This window comes from Mustela lutreola, chromosome 13 (genome assembly GCF_030435805.1).
Source record: "Mustela lutreola isolate mMusLut2 chromosome 13, mMusLut2.pri, whole genome shotgun sequence".
Lineage (NCBI taxonomy): Eukaryota > Metazoa > Chordata > Mammalia > Carnivora > Mustelidae > Mustela > Mustela lutreola.
The window spans coordinates 75,856,540-75,876,358 of record NC_081302.1 but is presented as its reverse complement, the minus strand read 5'-3'; the positions used below and the strand labels follow the sequence as shown (position 1 = coordinate 75,876,358).

The 19,819-nt window shown below is 43.0% G+C and overlaps 1 protein-coding gene and 1 pseudogene across 2 annotated transcripts in view; one reads left to right on the top strand and one right to left on the bottom strand.

Moving 5' to 3' along the window:
• Positions 1-19,819, bottom strand: part of FLT1 (fms related receptor tyrosine kinase 1) — a 177,076-nt gene that overhangs the window by 128,303 nt on the left and 28,954 nt on the right. The gene's annotated exons all lie outside the window — the stretch shown is intronic.
• Positions 6,404-6,908, top strand: LOC131814137 (histone deacetylase complex subunit SAP18-like; annotated as a pseudogene).

The following is a 19,819-nucleotide window of genomic DNA, read 5'->3' as shown; positions in this document are numbered from 1 at the left end:
AGGAAAAGTTAATTATACAGAGACAAAGATTAACTTATCAGCACAAAATTCCTCCCTTAAATAAAGTTGCTGAGCTAGATGTTCAGGCAGAAACTATTGGGATTTGATCATTCCTTTCCTTCCTCCTGTGAGTTTATATTTTTGTCTTCTTTGTGAGTCCCAAGGTAAACACAAACACCAGGAAATGGTTTAATTCATATAACTAAACTGTAAATCCTTCACATTTAATTTACTGTCTTCTTAAGCAACTATTTGCTACAAAGGACACTGGCATAAAAAGTTTGTGCGGGAAACAGTAAACATCAGTGTAGTCATTTCTAGGTGAATGAATACCCACCCCAAATGAAAACAGAAGAGGTGAGTTCGATGTGTCTTTGAATGTCTCCTTCCCTTTTGCCACTTTGGAGACTCCCAACACTTGAATTTTACTACAACTATTGGCCTTTATAAGCCAATACCAATATCAACCCTGGGCCCCCTGCAATTCTGCTCAGCAATGCAGTGAATTGTGCCCATCGCAACCCAATTCAAGATACCTCATTTGTATCAAGTCAGCGGTAGCATTAAAATCCCCCATGTTTGCCAATGAGCTTATGACTGTGGACACATACACACACGGACACACACACACACACACACACACACACACACTACGCTCTGGGCTTAATAATAGTATACTTCCTCTGCAATTTGCTTCAAGGAAGGGCTAAGAATGAACTTGCCTGACATATTATAATACAAACATTTTTTGTTTTGTAGGAGCATAGATAGAGAAGAGGTCACAGTTCCATTAATATCACCAGTAAAACCACTTACTACTCCCATAGGACATATTTGTCTTTGTCACAAAATTAAAAATGACTTCTGAACCCAGCCAGCACTGCAGAGTGGTTTCCTGAAACCAAACTGGCTGGTCGTTGAGCAAGGAAGAGCTGCTCCAAAGATTGTCGGCGCGCTGGCGGTGCAGACACCCTGTCACCAGGGACTAGGGCCAACACACAGCTAGGCAGAGGTCACGCCACCCATCCCCTCTCTGAACTCCTAGAGCTCAAAGCAGGGACAGGAAACTGGCCCTGAATGTGAGGTGTGCTCCTCCCGTGGCAGTGTCGGGGCTATCCTCCTCCACGACAGCAAGTGGGCTCAGACACAGCAGATGATCAAACAGGGGCCCTTGCTGAGTGGTTTATACCTGTGTTGTTTTTTTTTTTTTAAGATTTTATTTATTTATTTGACAGACAGAGATCACAAGTAGGCAGAGAGGCAGGCAGAGAGAAAGAGAGAGGAGGAAGCAGGCTCCCTGCCGAGCAGAGAGCCCGACGCGGGACTCGATCCCAGGACCCTGAGATCATGACCTGAGCCGAAGGCAGCGGCTTAACCCACTGAGCCACCCAGGCGCCCCTATACCTGTTTTTTTTAAATGTGTTTTTTTCCTTTTGAAATCTGTGCTCACTCTGGCACAGTCAGGCCCATAGACACAGAGGTCCCGGCATGCCCTCCTCACTCCATGCCACTTCCCAATAGCATCACTTGGGGGTTCTTCCACTGCTTTTGGGGCAAGTGAATGACCCAAAGAATTCAGGGAAGCTATTCTGACCTAAGGAGTTCAAGACTAAACGTCTTATTTCCTAATACCTTCGTATTCCTCTGATTTTGATAAAATTTTTCCTGATTTCCCTTTCCTTTAATTTTAGTTCCTTACCTCTAAGTTCTGGTCACGAGGCCTCCTCGTTGTTTTAGAGGAGGATGTGATTTGAATTTGTTGAGGATGACATGAAGAGGATGAACCAATCCCATGAAGGGGTTCTATCTAGATACAAGAGTTTTCACATCACGTAGGTCTTTGTGTGGGGAACTCTACTTCATGCTCAGGGAGAGTTGGTTGACTGGTAAAATATTTCATTTGAAAGATGAAGGGGGAAAAAAGGGAAAGAGGTAATTTCTTCACTCATTTCCAGTGCCCATCAAAGCCTATAAAAATTCAAACCAGAGCTTTGCAGCAAGCATAAAAAGCGGAAGTAGCTATACTAATATCCAATAAAATAGACTTTAAAACAAGACACGTTACTAGAGATAAAGAGGGACATGTCATAATAAGAACAGGGTCGATCCATCAGGAAGATATAATAATTATAAACATTTGCAACTAAGAGCAGAGTAGCAAAATACACAAGGCAAAAACTGAGGGAAATGACAGAAACAGACCATTCAACAATCATAGATGAAGATTTCAATATCTCAATTTCAATAGAACTATGCAGAACATCACAAAGGAAACAGGGCTCGAACAACACTAATAACCAGTGAGGCCAAACACTCATAAGAGACCCCATCCATCACAGCTGATATACATTTTTCTCAAGTACATGTGGAACATTCTCTAGGCCATGAAGCAACCATCAACAGATTTTAAAGGATAGAAATAATATTAAGAGTATTCTCTATCGTGGAATGAGAACAGAAATCAGTAACAGCAATGAACTTGAAAGGCCCACGGATTAAACAGCACTCTCCTAACTAGTTAATGAAACAAAGAAGAGATGAAAAGCAAAGTGAGAAAACAGATGAATGAACATGAAGATGTCATGTTCCAAAACTTACGGGATGGAGCTAAAATTTATAGTTGCGTGGAGGGAAATTTAGAGCTATATGCCTACACTGAGAAAGGAGAATGATCTCAGATCAATGATCCACTCTTCCACCTCAGGACTCTAGGGAAGGAATAGAAAGTTAAACCTAAAGGAAGCAAAAGGGAAGAAAGAATAAAGATTAGAGTAGAAATTGATGAAGTAGAGAGCAGATAAACAATAGAGAAAAATCTGTGAAACCAAGAGCTAGTTCTTTGAAAAGATGAAAAAACTGGGTAGGGCTCCTAGGAGGCTCAGTCAGTTAAGCATCTGCCTTAAGCTCAGGTCACGATCCTGGGGTCCTGGGATGGAACCCCACAGTGGGCTCCCTGCTCAGTGGGGAATCTGCCTCTCCCTCTCCTTCTGCCCTCCCTCCACCCTGGCTTGTTCTCTCTCACTGTCTCTTTCATGTTCTCTCTCAAATATATACATAAAATCTTTAAAAAAAAAAAAAATGAACAAATTGGAAAACATACAAACAAACAAGCCAAGACAAGAAAAAGAGAGAGAAAACAAATTAATAAATGAGAGATGAAGTAGCAGACATTACTACCAGCATTTTACCATTACTAAAATAAAAAACATTATAAAGGAATATTGTAATTGTGTGCCAATAAGTTAGATAATCCGAAATGGACAGGTTCCTAGAAAGACATAAGCTACTGAAACTAAGTCAACAAGAGTTCATTTCAAGAACTAAGAAGATACAGACAACCCAAATGGACCTATAAGAAATAAAGAGATTGAGTCAGTAACCAAAACACTACCCACAAAGGAAAGCCCAGGCCCAGATGGCAAATGGAGTCCATCAAACATTAAAATAATACTAATTCTTCAAAAACTGTTCTAAAACAGAAGGACAAACTTCCTGATTCATTCTGAGGGCAGCATTATCCTGATACCAAAACCAAAGACACCACAAGGAAGCCACAGATTTTATCTTTTGTGAGGGTAGATACCAAAGAAAAAGCTCAACAAAACACTAGCAAACTAAATACATATAAAAAGAATGAGACACCAAGACAGACTGGGATTTGTTTCAGGAATGCAAGATAGGCTTAACACTGATATGCATATGAATAGAATAAAGATCAAAAATCAAAAGGCATATGATCATTTCAATAGATACAGTAAAAGCATTTGACAAAATCCAAACCCCTTTCATGATAAAAACACTCAACAAACCAGTAATAGAAGGGAACTTCCTCACCCTGTTAAGGAAAACTACCAAAAGCAAAAACAAAAACAGAAAGCCCTAATAGCTAATGTCACATTAATGATGACAAGAAGTTCTCCCTTTAAGATTAGGAACAAGACAAGGTTGTCCACTCTCACTACTTCTATTCAACATTATACTAGAGGTTCCTCAGCTACTGTGAACAATGCAATAAACATTCCAGCCAGCACAATTAGGCAAGAAAAAGAAATAAAAGGCATCCAGATTTGAAAGAAGAGGTAAGATTTTTCTCTATTTTCAGATGACATACTCTTGCACATAGAAAATTCTAAGGAACTCACTAAAAAAAAAAAAAAGACTATTAGAACCAGTAAGTAAGTTCACCAAGATTGCAGGAGCCAAGAAAAATATACAAAGGTGGATTATATTTCTATATACTTTCAATGAGCAATCCGAAAATGAAATAAAGAAAACAATTCCATTTATAACAGCCATCAGAAAGAAAAAAGTACTTAGGAATATATTTAACACAAGAAGTGTAAAACGTATACTTTGAAAACTACAACAACATTGTGGAAAGAAATTTAAAAATATAAATAAATGAAAAAAAATCTCATGTTCACAAATTCAATGACTTGACGTTGTTAAGATGGCAATGCTCACTAAACTAATCTGTAGTTTTCATGCAATCCCTATCAGCGTCTCAGCTGAGCAGACAAGCTGATTCTAAACTTCAAAATTGCCAAGGACCCAGAATAGCCAAAAGAATCTTGAAAAAGAAGAAGCAAGTTGGAAGACTCAGACTTCTCAATTTCAAAAGTTACTATGAAAACTATAAGCAACAGTGATTAAGACAGCATGGTCCTGGCATAAGGAGAGACACACAGATCAATGAGTAGAACTAAGGATCTAGGAATAAGCCCATGAGTCTATGGTCAGTTGATTTTTGATAAAGGTGCCAAGCTCGTTCAATGGGAAAAGAATAGGCTTTCAAGAAATGGTGGTGGAGTAACTTTACATGCAAAAGAACGAAGCCGGACCTTTCTATCACACCATACAAAAATATTCACTCAAAATCGATCAAAGATCTAAATGTAAGACCTGAAATTATAAAACTCTCAAAAGAAGCCCTTGAGATAAATCTTCATGATCTCAGATTTAGCACTGGATTTTTACTATGACCCAAGCACAAAAGAAAGAAATTGATCCACTGGAATTCACCAAAAATTTAAAACTTTTGTGCTTCAAAGAATACTATCAAGAAAGTGAAAAGAATCCACAGAATGAGAGAAAATATTTACAAATTATATATCTGACAAGGAACTTTTATCTCGAATATCTAGTACACATTTATACAAATCTAGACATACACATATATCTATAACATGTGTCACTACCTTATATATCGAGATGCTATTAAATATTTAAATATATAGTTATATAAAATACATGTATATATAAATCAATAATAAAACATTGAGGAACTCTTACAACTCAATAGTAAAGACAAGTAGCCCAATTAAAAACTGGAAAAAGCCTCCAAAGAGACCTTTCTCCAAAGAAGATACACAAATGGCCAATAAGGACATGAAGAGGAATCTTCGGGGAAACACAAATCCACAGTAAACGAGATAGTGCTTCGCACCCAATTGGATGGCTATAATAATAATACATAAAAACCCACTGGAGGGCGCCTGGGTGGCTCAGTGGGTTAAGCCGCTGCCTTCGGCTCAGGTCATGATCTCAGGGTCCTGGGATCGAGTCCCGCATCGGGCTCTCTGCTCAGCAGGGAGCCTGCTTCCTTCTCTCTCTCTCTGCCTGCCTCTCAGTGTACTTGTAATTTCTCTCTGTCAAATAAATAAATAAAATCTTTAAAAAAAAAAAAAAAACCACTGGAACTCTTTTTGGTTGTGTGCCAGGAACATACACCTGCAACAGCTTTGGAAAACAGCCTGACTTTTCTTCAAACAGTTAAACACTGAGTTACCAAAGGACCTGGCAATTCCTCCCCTAGGTATCTACCCAAGAAAATGAAAGTGTCTGTCCACACAAAAACCTGGATACGGATGCCACAGCCAAAAGGCGGGAACAACGCAAAAGTCCCTCTACGGATAAACGGATAGCTAAGATATGGTAGATCCCTACTGTGGAATATCATCCCGCAATGAAAAGTGATGAAATGCTCATACTTGGTACAACACAACATGGAGAAACTTTAACACGTACTGAGTGAAGAAAGTCAGCCTGTATTTATAGATTTAATAATAAAGTGCCACATATTTTCTTCCATTTATATGACATATCCAGAATAGGCAAATCTATAGGGACAGAAAATATATTAGTGGTGGCTTCTGGCTGGGAGCTAAGGGATGGATAATGGGGGGATAGCTGAAGGATATGGGGGTCCTTTTAGAGATCAGGAAATGTTCTAAAACAGACAATGCTAACGGCTGCATGTATGTGTCAACAGGCTGAAAGCTATTAAATGGTACACTTGTAAATGGGTGAAGTACATGGAATGTCAATTACATTTCAAAAGCTTACTTTGGAGAAAAAAAAAAAAGAACTTGGGGCTCTTTCTTAGAAAGAGTGACAGGAGACGGAACGTCTCGCGGGCCGTAGGAGGAAGATGGCGGTGGAGTCGCGCGTTACCCAGGAGGAAATTAAGAAGGAGCCGGAGAAACCGATCGATCGGGGAGAAAACGTGCCCGCTGCTGCTGCGTGTTTTCGCCACCAATAACGGCCGCCACCACCGAATGGACGAGTTTTCCCGCGGAAATGTACCGTCCAGCGAGCTGCAGATCTACACCTGGATGGATGCAACTTTGAAAGAACTGACTAGTTTAGTAAAAGAAGTCTACCCAGAAGCTAGAAAGAAGGGCACACACTTCAATTTTGCAATTGTTTTTACAGATCCTAAAAGGCCTGGCTATCGAGTAAAGGAGATTGGCAGCACCATGTCTGGGAGGAAGGGGACTGATGACTCGATGACCCTGCAGTCGCAGAAGTTCCAAATAGGAGACTATCTGGACATAGCGATCACACCTCCAAATCGGGCACCACCACCTTCGGGGCGCATGAGACCATGTTAAATTTTATTTACTATTTCTTGAATTATTTTTCATTCAGTTATGTAAAATAAATTCTTTTTCCTCCCCTCAAAAAAAAAAAAAAAAAAAAGAAAGAAAGAAAGAAAGAGTGACAGGCTGGTTTTTTTTGAGGCAGAATAGTTCCTAGAGATTATCCAGGGCAAACTCTTCATGTTTTGGGTCTTTGCAAATTTTTTTCCCAGTCTGCTTTGCATCCGGGTGGGCTACTCATGAAAAATGGCATATTCCCCTGTGACAAAGTCATCCTGACAAAAGATATGTCCTTCCGTTCCCCACAGCAGCCCCAGGTCAGTCAGGAGCCCCGCAGAACTTCTCTACCTTCGCTTAAAGAAGTCACTGGACTAACATGTCTGAGGACGACAATCTATACAGAGTATACAAGTGGGTATTCCCTAGGGAGTTATCCTGATTTTTCAAACGTGTATTGTAAAAGCTCAGCTGTACTTTACCACTAACCCTGCAGACATAATCATGGTTACCCCTAGTGGTGGCTCAGCGTCCAGATTCCAAAGTAAGAAAAATCCTGGGGTGGCTGACTGGGAGTACCAGCGGCCAGCCTCTGCCATCTAGACAGACAGCAAGTGCACACAGATATTTCTGTCTGAGCAAGGCCAATAGAGAAAGGTCTTCATGTCCCAGCCCCAAGATGCTCTCCCTAAATTACAAAATTTAAAAACGTATTATTTGTGTGATACAAAATAAGACATGCCTCTTTTTTGGAAAAGCTCTTTCCTGGCCACAAAACACGTCGTTTTGCCTTATCTCGCTTGGAACCCCCACTGGCCCAACTGTAAGAGCTAATTGAATAGCAAGGGAGGAGAAAAGGACAAGAGTTAGAAAGCAGAGCAGAAAACACAGGCAGCGGTCCACCATCACTGCTTCCTCTTGCATCTTTTATGAACTTGCTCCTCGAAACATGGACAGCGAGCAGCAGATCAGGGTAATCAACCATCTCAGGCCAGTGTCCAGCCCAGGCTGGGCACATTGGAGATAGTCAGCTGATGTTTATGGAGACGCTATCAGGTGAAGCAAGAGAAAAGGTGAAATCAGGACATATTATATACCCAGAGCTGGCCGTAAAGAATAGTCCGTGAACCCAAGGTCTTTCTACTGTAGTCCAGCTTTCTGGTCAGCGCGCATACCTCCCGCACAAAGGAATTTTCAGATTGATTACAGGAAAAAGGACATACTAAATGTTGCCTTAAAGAAAAAGAGGAACATCAGTTTTTGTGTGTGTGTGTTTGTTTAAAGATTTTATTTATTTATTTGACAAACAGAGATCACAAGTAGGCAGAGAGGCAGGCATAGAGAGAGAGGAGGAAGCAGGCTCCCTGCTAAGCAGAGAGTCCAATGCGGGGCTTGATCCCAGGACCCTGAGATCATGACCTGAGCCGAAGGCAGAGGCTTTAACCCAGCGAACCACCCAGGCACCCCAGAACATCAGTTTTTAAAAATTACATCTAAGATCTTAATAAGTTATTTGAAGATCTAAATAAGAGCGGAGTGCTGAGGAGATGGCGAGCTTGACTAGACTCGAAGAGCCAGGCAGGCAGAGACCGTCTCGGGCATACCACGTGCCCTGGAACCTTGCTGACTGCGTGTTCACGCAAAGTGGCTTGGTTGAATGACCTCAGTCAGCTTTTCATCTTGATCACCTGAATCATCTCAAACAGAAAAGAAAAAGAGAAAGGAGGGAAGGTAAGGAGGAAGAGAGGAAGAGTGGAGAGGAAGGAGGAAGGATGGATGGATGGACGGATGGATGGAAGGAGGAAGGAAGGACAGAGGGAAGGAAGGATGCATGGATGGACGGATGGATGGATAGAAAGATGAAAGGAAAGCAAGATGGAAGAAAAGAAGACGGAAGGAAGGAAGGACAGACAGAAGGAAAGAAGGAAGGAAACGAAGCAGAAATGAAGGAGAAAGGAGAGGAAGAAGGAAGAAACTCTGAAGGATTACTGTAGCTCTCTCTTCTACTGTCAAGATTTTGGCCATGTCTCAAGTCCTATTATTTCCAGTTTTGCCTCTGAATCATCAAACTGTAAAATTTTGATACCCTAACATTGTCTGTCATGTTACAAAAGAGGAAACTGAGGCCCAGAAAGAAGGAGCACAGGAATACTATGAATGGCTAAGCCAAAACGGAATTCAGGATTCTTGATTCTAGATCATCTACTCTCCACCACACCAAAACCCGACTCTCCTGAATGACTCGGGAGCAACACCACCTTCAAATACCCATCCCAACGGGAGAAATGGTGGCACACACACAGGGATAGTATGGTCTTTCTGACGGAACTCAGAAATACGGAACAACAGACTGATAAGTAATTCTCATTATTGAAATCAAGCTTAGTTCTCTCTGCTATCAATGCCAGTGATCCCTTGTTGGTATCTATGAATGCCCTCCTACCCCCCGCCGCCCCGACCAAGAGCAGCCAAACCAGAGAAAGTCCTGTTTTATGGCGACTAGAGATGGAATTCCTTCCAAGGGTACAGTCGGTGAGTACAGAGGGCGCTTGGTCACACCCCTCCCCAGCCAGGACATGGGTTCCTCTAGGGAGCAGCTACCAGGCAAACATTCTTTCCAGAGTCACGGGGAGCAGGCAGCCAAGGTTCCGTTCAGGTCGTGCGCCCACGACTCGTGCCACCACGGGACTCCCTCGGACTCAGCTTCCACATCTAGAAATCACGGCAAGCACCTTCCTGTTTCCAAACTTACGATTTTGTCCTTCATTCACTTGGAATGTTCTGGCTGGGCACCGCGCGCAGATATCCCCCTGGGGGCCGGGCCAGGAAGGCGAATGAAGGGAGTAGCAGGATGAGAAACGGTGAGAAAGTTGGCCACTGAGAGGGTGGGGACCAGGTCTGGAAGAAGCAATCCTTGCTCATGGGAGCCAGCAGAATAGGGGCCAATATGGCTACTTTCCAGTTTTTAAAAGATAAGTAGGGAATCAGGTTTTTATGTGAACTCCAATTATTAAATATTGGCAGCCAAAACCACTCTGCCTGCCAATCAAAATGTATGTCAGCTGAATCTGGCCCCACACGCTTCCAGTTTGCAATCCTGCTCCGCACTCCACCTTCCCCCACACTCTGTTTCATCCTGCACACAAAGGTCCGAGGGGGCTGGGGCAGAAGCCCTGGCAAGGCCGTGTTGGAAAGAGTGGGGGCTTCGGCGTCACCCAGATCTGGATCCAAAGCTTGACTTGGTAACTTACAAAGTGTGCAACCTTAAGCATGGTATTGAATTTCGCCAACTTTTCTATAAAAGGAGACTTGTATTGGAATTTATTCCATTGCATTGTGAGGATGAATGAGACCATAGATGAGATGAATCTGAGCCAGATATTAATAAATGACAGCAACACACACCCAGTCCTCAATGAATCCCAACAGGGGGAAGACCCTGAGGCATCATCTCATTTATACCCACCAAGGGAGCACCTGCCCTGTGCTTGAATACCTACACACATGGGGAACTCACCACATCCCAGGACAGGTCATTTTGGATAGCTTTAAACATTAGGAAGAAAGTGTTTCCTTCTGTCAAACTGAAATGCTTATCTTGACTTCTTTCATTCTTAGATGACACTTTTCTGCCATCTAGGTTCATAAAGACAAAGCAGCTTAGTCTCTTCCTCATATAAGAAAACTTTGAAAGAGGGGCACCTGGGTGGCTCAGTGGGTTAAAGCCACTGCCTTCAGCTCAGGTCATGGTGTCAGGGTCCTGGGATAGAGCCCCGCATCAGGCTCTCTGCTCAGCTGGGGGCCTGCTTCCTCCACTCTCTGCCTGACTCTCTACTTGTGATCTCTGTCAAATGGATAAATAAAATATTTAAAAAAAAAAAAAAACTTTGAAAGAGACTATCCTATAGTGTCTCCTGTTTTCCCACCCAATTCTTCACTTCTTTAAACATGGCAGTTCCTTTCTTTGGTTGTTCCTTGCCAGTGGGGACAATAAAGTCATCCAATTATTTGATGCTCACAACCCTAGGAGGCCAGTGCCCATTTTACAGAGGGGAAAATAAAGTTTAGAGAGGTTGAAAAATTTGCTCAGAGTTCCTGTTTCTTGTTGTCTGTCTTAAAGCATAAATGAAATGGTAAGATGCACAGCACATTTATTCTGAATGCTACGTATTAACACAGTCCAAGACTGGATCCTGTGACTGGGCCAACGTGGAGTCTATGTCAGGCTCGCTCAGTCACAGCCTCCCCTGGACGGTCCCAGGACAGATCATGGGTTTTGCAAGCCAAATGTAGTCCTTTACACTTAGCCCTGTCAAATCCCATTTTGTTAATCCTAGTTTACTGTTTAAGCCAGCTGGAAATTTTTTGGATCATGATTCTGCCACAGGATAGGTGAGTTTTGCCCCCAGATTTTGTCCGTTTGCTTAGCGTGCCCTCAATTTCCTCATCAAAGTCCAGGAGACGAGGCGAGGCTGATGCAACTGAAAAATCCCAAGTTTCTTTCTTTCATTCATTTAACAAACATTCTTGAGCACCTCCCATGTATAAGACCCTGTGCTGGGTGCTGGAACCAGCGCAGTCAGTCCTGGTCCTCCCAGAGCCGGGGAGAAGGGAGTTCTCTGTGAAAGCAGGAGGGCAGCAGAAGACCAAACCTAGTTTGGGGGAGCCTGGGGAGGTGATGTTTAACTTGGGAGCTGAAGTGTAAGTCAGCTGGTGAAGGAGAGCTGGAGGGAGGTGTGGGGAGGGGACAAGTGTCCCAGGCAGAGCGTCCCTAGTCTACGTTCCTCTTACTGCTCTTTCCCATAGTGCTTTGCAATTGGCTCATTCTAACAGATTTCATTTGCCACAGCTGCAGGCCCCTCAAGAGTTAAGGGTGTCATCTCTGTCATTTCTATTCTGCCTAGCATGGCGCCTTCCACACAAAATAATTATTGCTCATTGATCCTGCCAAGTACAGGCACCGTGTTATGTCTATCATGTCATTTAATCTCTTGACAACCCCGAGAAGTAGTCCTCTTCTCATTTTGTAGGGAACAAAACAAAGGCTCTGAAGCTTAGATCGTTTCAACAACAGCAGGAGCCATCCCAGTAACACAGAGCACATGCCCTAGGTCAAGCCCTGGGACTAAATGTTTCACAGGTACGAACTCCTGACTGTTAGAAATGGCAAAGGGCAAGAACTTCGTTGCCGTCTCTACCATGTATTAGTTCCAGGACTCCTTAGGTGAGCAAGTTGCCTAAACTTTCTGCGACATGGAGATAAAACAAGCACCATTCAGAGCACTATGGAGGAAAAGAAAACCACTACCCGGTGCAAAGAGCTTCCCGTGGTGTCCAGCAGAGTGAGACCTCAGCGTTAACCACTACTCTTACTAAGAAACTGGTGCAAAGTCAAAGACCTAGCAACTGTCAGAACAGGGATTTAAACCTAATCTGAACCAGATCATGTGGCTTCGACTACAGCTCACTGGTTGACATCTGATGAGGGAAGGCAGGGTGTTTATGGTTTTAGTAAGTCACCATTTTGAGAAGCCCCATCTGTGAGCCAAGACGATGCCAAGATAACCCAGCAAAATGCATCAGATGACAAAGCAATGAATATTTTAAATAGTAAATGAAAACGTAAGAATGTCAGAACTGAAAGAACCATAGAGATCAAAACAGACCTCTGGGTCTCCAGACAAAGGAGGCATTTCGTTACCATGGTTAAAGAAAGTTACATAATGTCAGAAATTTAAAGCCTTTTCAGCTTAAGGGGATTTCTCCTCAAAAAGTCCCTTGCTCGTTCTTCTTAAAAGATCACTTAGAGGAGATTTTTAAAAATCTTTAAAGCCATTAAGTTTTGATGGCCTGTTCTTCACACTTTTTGACTGTAGAAGGACCATGAGAGGGTATGGTCGGTTTTATTGCCTTTGGACTCTACTGCCATCTGGAGATTTCATTGATTGTACCTCAGTCTTTAACTTCTCAAAGTCTTAGGTTGTGTCCAAATGGCTCATTCAAGACTGTTCATTCTGATTATTTTTTCATATTTCTGTAGTTGTACTCAATGCCTTGTGATACACACTTGTACAGCAAAGCTTAGCCAACTGGCGTGCCAACATTTTCTGGTAGGGAGACTCAGGAGTATCAGAAAATGCTCTCTTTCTGAGGGCAGGGCCGGAACGTTTGGCAGGTACCACCAAGGGCTAAAGTCGAATTCCTAGGAATATGCTAGGTGAACACAAGTTCTGGGGCAGGGACCAAGAAGAGAAGGTGCAACACCCCTGATTGTCAATGAATCTGCCAAGAGGAGTGGCTTCTATCCCAATCACACATACATGTTCTCTACAGCCAAAGACTCTTACTATCTAATGACAAAATGTCATTAGAAACGAACTATGAAACGGCAGGGCTTGAAGATACTGAGAAGGTGTTCTATCATATTTTCACAGAGCTGGAAAGGAGAATGGATAAGAGTTAAATTACTCTTCTCTAAACTCTCACCATGTGGTCCTCATCAGCTGTCCCCAGTGACAGACAGAATGGATAATCTCCATCATGCCTGCGCCCTAGAGGGAGTACAGAGCTGAAAGGCAGAGGGGTCTGTTTCCCAAGGAAAAACCTGCCATTCCAATCAACAGTGTCATCAGTGTATATTTTAAACCCTAGAAATATTTCTTTCTCCTTTTATACAAATTCCTCAAATGAGAAAAAAGGAAGGGAAAAAAACAAAAAAACAAAAAAACACCATCCCAGCAAAACCTGGCCTCGCACGAAGTTTCTGATGAAGCTGTATGCCAGAGTGTTCCTAGGAATTCTTTATAGAAGATCATTTGTAGTACAATTTTGGAAATGCATACCAGGCTCAGACTGCTGCGGTTTGAGGAAGCCGACCTGTGTTTCCAAAGACCAAGAGTCCAAACTCTGTTCACCTCAATGTGTTCCTCTGTCTCCTGAGCAAATATATCAGGCAACGATGTAAAAAGAATAAGAAACACAATCTATCAGCTGACCTGGCTTCATTCTTTGCTTCCTGGTTTTGCAAGGTGACTTGGAAGTTTTCTTCACAACAACTTTGGGCTGAAGAGACTACTGGGGCAGGAATCTTAGACTGCCCCCAGACCAAAACTCTGGAAAGCCATTCTTACTGAAAGATCCCATGTTAGAATAAATGCAAGTTTCAGAAAATAAGGGGCAGGAGCCACAAGATAGGGATAGAGATGAAGTGAGTAAGGGAGGTGTGGGGAGAAGCTCTTCAGAGGGGCCGGGGGAGGGGAGAATGGCTACAGGTTGAAAACTGACGCTTAAACCTGGAGATGACTCTAGACATTAATCCAGCAATCACAGATAATGTCATTGATTTGCCAAGAAATCCAGACCTAAAGAATTCACCCAACTAGTGTAGCTAAGAGTTTTGGTTTTGAATTTTTTCTTCCTGCAAGACGTAAACTGTTTAAGCATCTTTTTCCCTTGGAGGAGAATTTTGATGAATAGAAACAATATTTTCTCCTTCAAGTTTCACGGAAATATGATGGTGGCTGCACTGAAATGTTTTTCGAAGCGCAGGAAGTTCGTTCAGCCTTGCGATGCCCTCCCCGCCCATCACGGATCTGCCCTGCATGGGGCGGTGCGTCTGGCTGATGCAATCCGAAGCATGAAGACATCCCCTTTCAGGTTAGGCCGGAGGGCTGACATCCTCTCTGCATGCTCCCCTACAAATACTGTCATCACTACTGTGGAAGAGATGGAAGCCACGAGGCTCTAAGTACATGGGCAGGTCACTACTCTTTCCACTGATGTCCCCGATTGTGACAATGGCTTGCTGTCTGCCCTACCAGGATGGCAAATGAGGCAACAAACACCGACCGCCCAGATGTCACCCAGCTAAGCAGTGTCCACCGAGCATGTCACGCAGGCCCCACTGGGTGTGAGAATGGGGAAGGGGCCCGATGGAGGGCAGTGTTGGGACGCAGGCTTCACAGAACCCATAGAACTGCAGGCTTCACAGGCACCCTCAGTAAGAGGGTCGGAGGAGTCCCTGTTATTCCTTGGAAAGACCCGATTTTGAGCAACAGTTATTCCCTAAAAAAGATAAACCTGTGCTCACAAATCTACTTGGGGTCACGGTCATAGACCACAGGGACTCCCCAAATCGTAAGATCCCCCAACTTCACTCTTTGTGCTGGCACAGAATAAGCAACAGGGCCTGGTACCTAGTAGGGGTGCAAGCCCCCTCTGCAGATGGATCCCACTTGCCCATGGCACCTCCAGGGTCAGACCCGTTGGTGGGAAACACCATTTCAGAGCTGTGGTGGGCAGAACACACAGCTGCGGTACAGAGCCAACAATAGGAGGACAGGGCTTACCCCACTACTGAGTTCTATGCAGACGTCTGTTTTAGAAGTGGTGTGCCAAAAACACCATAGTGCGGGGCACCTGAGTGGCTCAGTCAGTTAAGTGTGTGCCTTCAGCTCAGGTCATAATCTCAGGATCCTGGGATAGAGCCCCATATCGATCCCTTGTTCCATGGGGAGCCTGACTCTCTCTCTCCCTCTGCCAGCTGTTTCCCCTGCTTATGCTCTCTCTCTCTCTCTGTCAAATAAGTAAATAAATAAATAAAAAATTTTAAAACAACAACAACAACAACCATAGTGCTTCTATAACTGGTGCTCTTTTCCTTTTTTTTTTTTTTTTTTTAAGAATTTATTTATTTGACAGACAGAGATCACAAGCAGGCAGAGAGGCAGGCAGAGAGAGAGGAGGAAGCAGGCTCCCCGCTGATCAGAGAGCCTGATGCGGGACTCGATTCCAGGACCCTGAGATCATGACCTGAGCCGAAGGCAGAGGCTTAACCCACTGAGCCACCCAGGTGCCCCCGGTGCTCTTTTCCTAAATAAAAAGTACAGATAGGACCTACCTTGTCTAAACCAGGTTAACACTTTCATACATTTACCTGTTTAAACTTTGATCAGTTTGAAATTTTAAACATATTTATTCTGAGTTCCACAATAAGACACACATTTCACATCAGACCCTCTGAACTTGTTTCCACCTTACATACACGCGCGCACACACAGACACGCTTATGTCTTTTACCTGTATGTGGGTATGTGTGTGTGCATATGTGTGTAAGATAGAAACACAAGTTTTATTTAAAAATGCTTCCTCAGGGCACCTGAGTGGCTCAGTGGGTTAAGCCACTGCCTTCAGCTCAGGTCATGATCTCGGTGTCCTGGGATCCAGTCCCGCATCAGACTCTCTGCTCAGCGGGGAGCCTGCTTCCTCCTCTCTCTCTCTTCCTGCCTCTCTGCCTATTTGTGATCTCTCTCTGTCAAATAAATAAATAAAATCTTAAAAAAAAATGCTTCCTCAAACAATACTTACCCTTACCTATTGTGATATACTTGGATATTTTCCATTCTATTCTGCTCTTCCTTTTTTAACGCTGACTACAATCCATCAATTTGATTCCACAGACCATTATCTTGTTGGGATGTACATTTTTTTTTTAAGATTTTACTTATTTATTTGACAGAGAGATCACAAATAGGCAGAGAGGCAGGCAGAGAGAGAGGAGGAAGGAGGCTCTCCACTGAGCAGAGAGAGCCCAATGTGGAGCTCAATCCCAGGACCCTGGGATCATGACCTGAGCCGAAGGCAGAGGCTTTAGCCCACTGAGCCACTCAGGCGCCCCGGGATGTACATTTTTTAAAGCCCTAGTCAACTTGGTACACAGAGAGAGCTATATCTCTCTCCCATGTCGCATGAGCTAGAACACAGCTGTGGAACAGTGTGTATGCAGATGGCCCCAACTGGGCTCTGTTCCCCACAAGTGACAACACAAATTTCTCTGGGATGGGGATTTGTGGCTTTAAGGTCCATCGCTCAGAAAAACACTCTGCCACCAGCTTAACCTATCATTCCTCAAAAAGAAAAAAAAAAAAGAAAAAAGATACTGAATCTGAAATTTAAAAAAATTTTAATAACTAATATATATTCTAAAAAATTAAAATAACAATTAGTTTAATAGTTTGAAGGCCCCGGTAGCTGGAACTTGAGTGGAGTGGGAATAGCTAGGGATCGGACCTAGATCCCCGACCTGGCTTGTCATTTTCTTAGTTCTGTCTTCTGAAGGTCACAGAGGCTGTTCTCTTGTATATAAAATGGAAGAAATAATACCAACATAGTTTATCTCAGAGATCATTATGTAAAAGTGCTTTAGGAAAATCAGTACAAGTGAGAACACAAGACCCTTCTCAGAAGGTCTGTGTCTCCACCACCCAGCCAGGGAGAGCTTTCTCTCATTTACATGAAGGCATGACAATTGTTTTCTCCCAGGATACCTGGAAAACACTTTTTAAAGAAACCTCTATGCCCAACATGGGGCTTGAACTCATGACCCCACCATCAAGAGTCCCTCTACCGACTGAGCCAGGCAGGCACCCGGCCTTTCCCAGAATATCTGAGTCGACAGAACCTCTACTACTTTTCAGTGATGTACCTAGTGGGTCTGATAGTTTTGGGGTTTTTTGTTTGTTTTTTTACCTAAAATGAAGCTGCTATGCACATCTTAGCAGTTTGACACAAATGAGAGAAAATCTGTCGGGAAAATGCCGCAACCCCTTTCCTTTCATAGACTCAGAGAGAAAAACAATCAGGCAAAGAAAAGCAGAAAAAAAGAGACAAGTTTCTCTTAGGGGAAGAAGTAGAGGATACTCACCCAATAATCACACACACACACACACACACACACACACACACACACACATTTCTTTCCCCTTTTCAATTATTATTTTTTAAGAGAAGACGTTCTACTTTAAAGAGCCCTGAAAGGCTTGGTTGTGGAGGGAGGAGGAATTCAGGCTGACTTCACTGTGTGGGGAGCTCAGCATGCTAAGTTCAAGGTCTTCCTAACTAAACCGGAGACGCTGACAAGATAGCACAGACTTCGGAGATGCCATTAAAAACTCTTCTGCTCAACTTTCTTACTTTATGGCCACAACTCATATATTACAAAACTAATTTCAAAGAAATCCTCCAACTTTTAGGAAAGGCTGAGCTGCCGCCAATTTCTCATGTATACGAGAGGGTCAGAAAAGCCACGCTAAAGCATTCGTTCTCTCCGAAGGGGATAAACACCACCTAAGGAGGCCTTACATTACTATTCATCTAGAAATCTCTCTGTTTTGCAATTAGCAAAGCATGGAGGAGTGCTTTACAATCTGTTTTTCTTTATGACCCAGAATTCTGCAGCTGTAGTTATGGGGAGATTCCATTCATTTTGCTAAGCAATTTTCTAGAACGTATACAGTATTTTTTCAGGTACTGCCATTTATCAAGAACAAGCCAAGGGTATACCAAAAGAGGGGGATGACTGTCTTCCCATCAGTGTAATTCAGGGACACAGAGCTCTACTTGGCTATGGGTACAAGCCGCCCAAGCACCCGTCCAGAATTCCGAGGGTCTCTGACTCCTCTTCCTCACCCACCGTGACGCAACCGCTCACCACGGCCAACTGAATCCCTCCACCCCTTTTCAATTCCCCTTCTCTCCTTCCCCACAGCTCTCAGAGTAACCTCGGACCACAGCTCCCTGGCATCAATGCGCACAATAGCCCCATCCCTGGTCTTCCCACCTCTGCCTTCCCCTCTCTGGATCTCCTTGTGCCACTGAGACTCTCAAAGGAAAAATCTGACTACCTTACTCTGCGGCTAATAGTTTTGCTGTCGCTCCCCCTTATAGCTTCAACGTGAAATGGATCTTGGGTTCCTCACTTGTAAAATGAAGAGAGACATGCTTTCCGGGATTGTTGTGGGAATTAAATGGCATAATGTAAACAAAACCATTTGTTGAAACGAAACTTCTTACAAATGTAAGACGTTATTACATTAAAGGAAATGGTAATTTACCAGAAAATTCAGCAATTAAAGTGGTTAAACATAATTACTTGAATAATTAAATTGATGTAATGTATTATGTCAGAGGCTTGGTGGACTTTATAAAAGCTGTAATGCCAAAGCAGTGAGGTTGATTTCTCTGTACATCACATATCAGATGCTATGTCCGAATCACTGCTCAGGTGGGAAATGTGCCCATTACCCAGCAGGCCGTCAACGATGTCTAGATGATAGTTTGGTTATAATTCACGTGCTAGCTCTACACAGACAAAGCTATACAGCCCTGATTCTTTTTCTTGGAGCCCCATCAGACTACAAATCTAGGTCTTTTTCAAAAGATTAATCTAACACTGTTTCTCCACTTCATGGAAAGCAAAGTGAAAAGCCAATACATCCACAGATGTTTATCAGGGCAGAAACTCTCCAAATAGAACAATGAGCTCTGAAGTAAATATTCAACAGTAATAAATAAGTGATAACCAGTTAGCACCTAGTGAGTAATAGCAGCTGTGTATCAGGACCTGGTTGGAGTTTTATTAACACTAGAGACAATTGTGAGTCATGGGGGACAAGTTTTGTGCTCCTGAATGAAATTAAACTTGCAATGTAGTAAGTATTCAATTAAAATGGAAGCATAAGACCAACTTTTTTGGGGTGCCTGGGTGGCTCTGTCGGTTAAGGATCTGCCTTCAGCCCAGGTCATGATCCCAAGGTCCTGGTATTGAGTCCCAGATCCGGCTTCCTGCTCAGTGGGGAGCCTGCTTCTCTCTCTCTGTCTCTGCCTCTCTCTCTGTCTCTCATGAATTTTTTTTTTTTAAAGACCAACTTTTTTTTTAAAGGAATTGATACAATAATGAAAACATGAAATTCATAAAATGTTAGGCTATTTGAAAAAGTTACCGTTGCTTATAAATTATATCACAGCTCCCTTGGACTTCAGGAGAGTGTGTTTTGAGATCAACAGCACTATCGGGAGAGACCACAAAACCAGCATTACTACTCAGGGCCCAGTTCAACAAGCATGTAGAAGGTAAAAGTGAAGATAGCTGAACATTGTTTTTT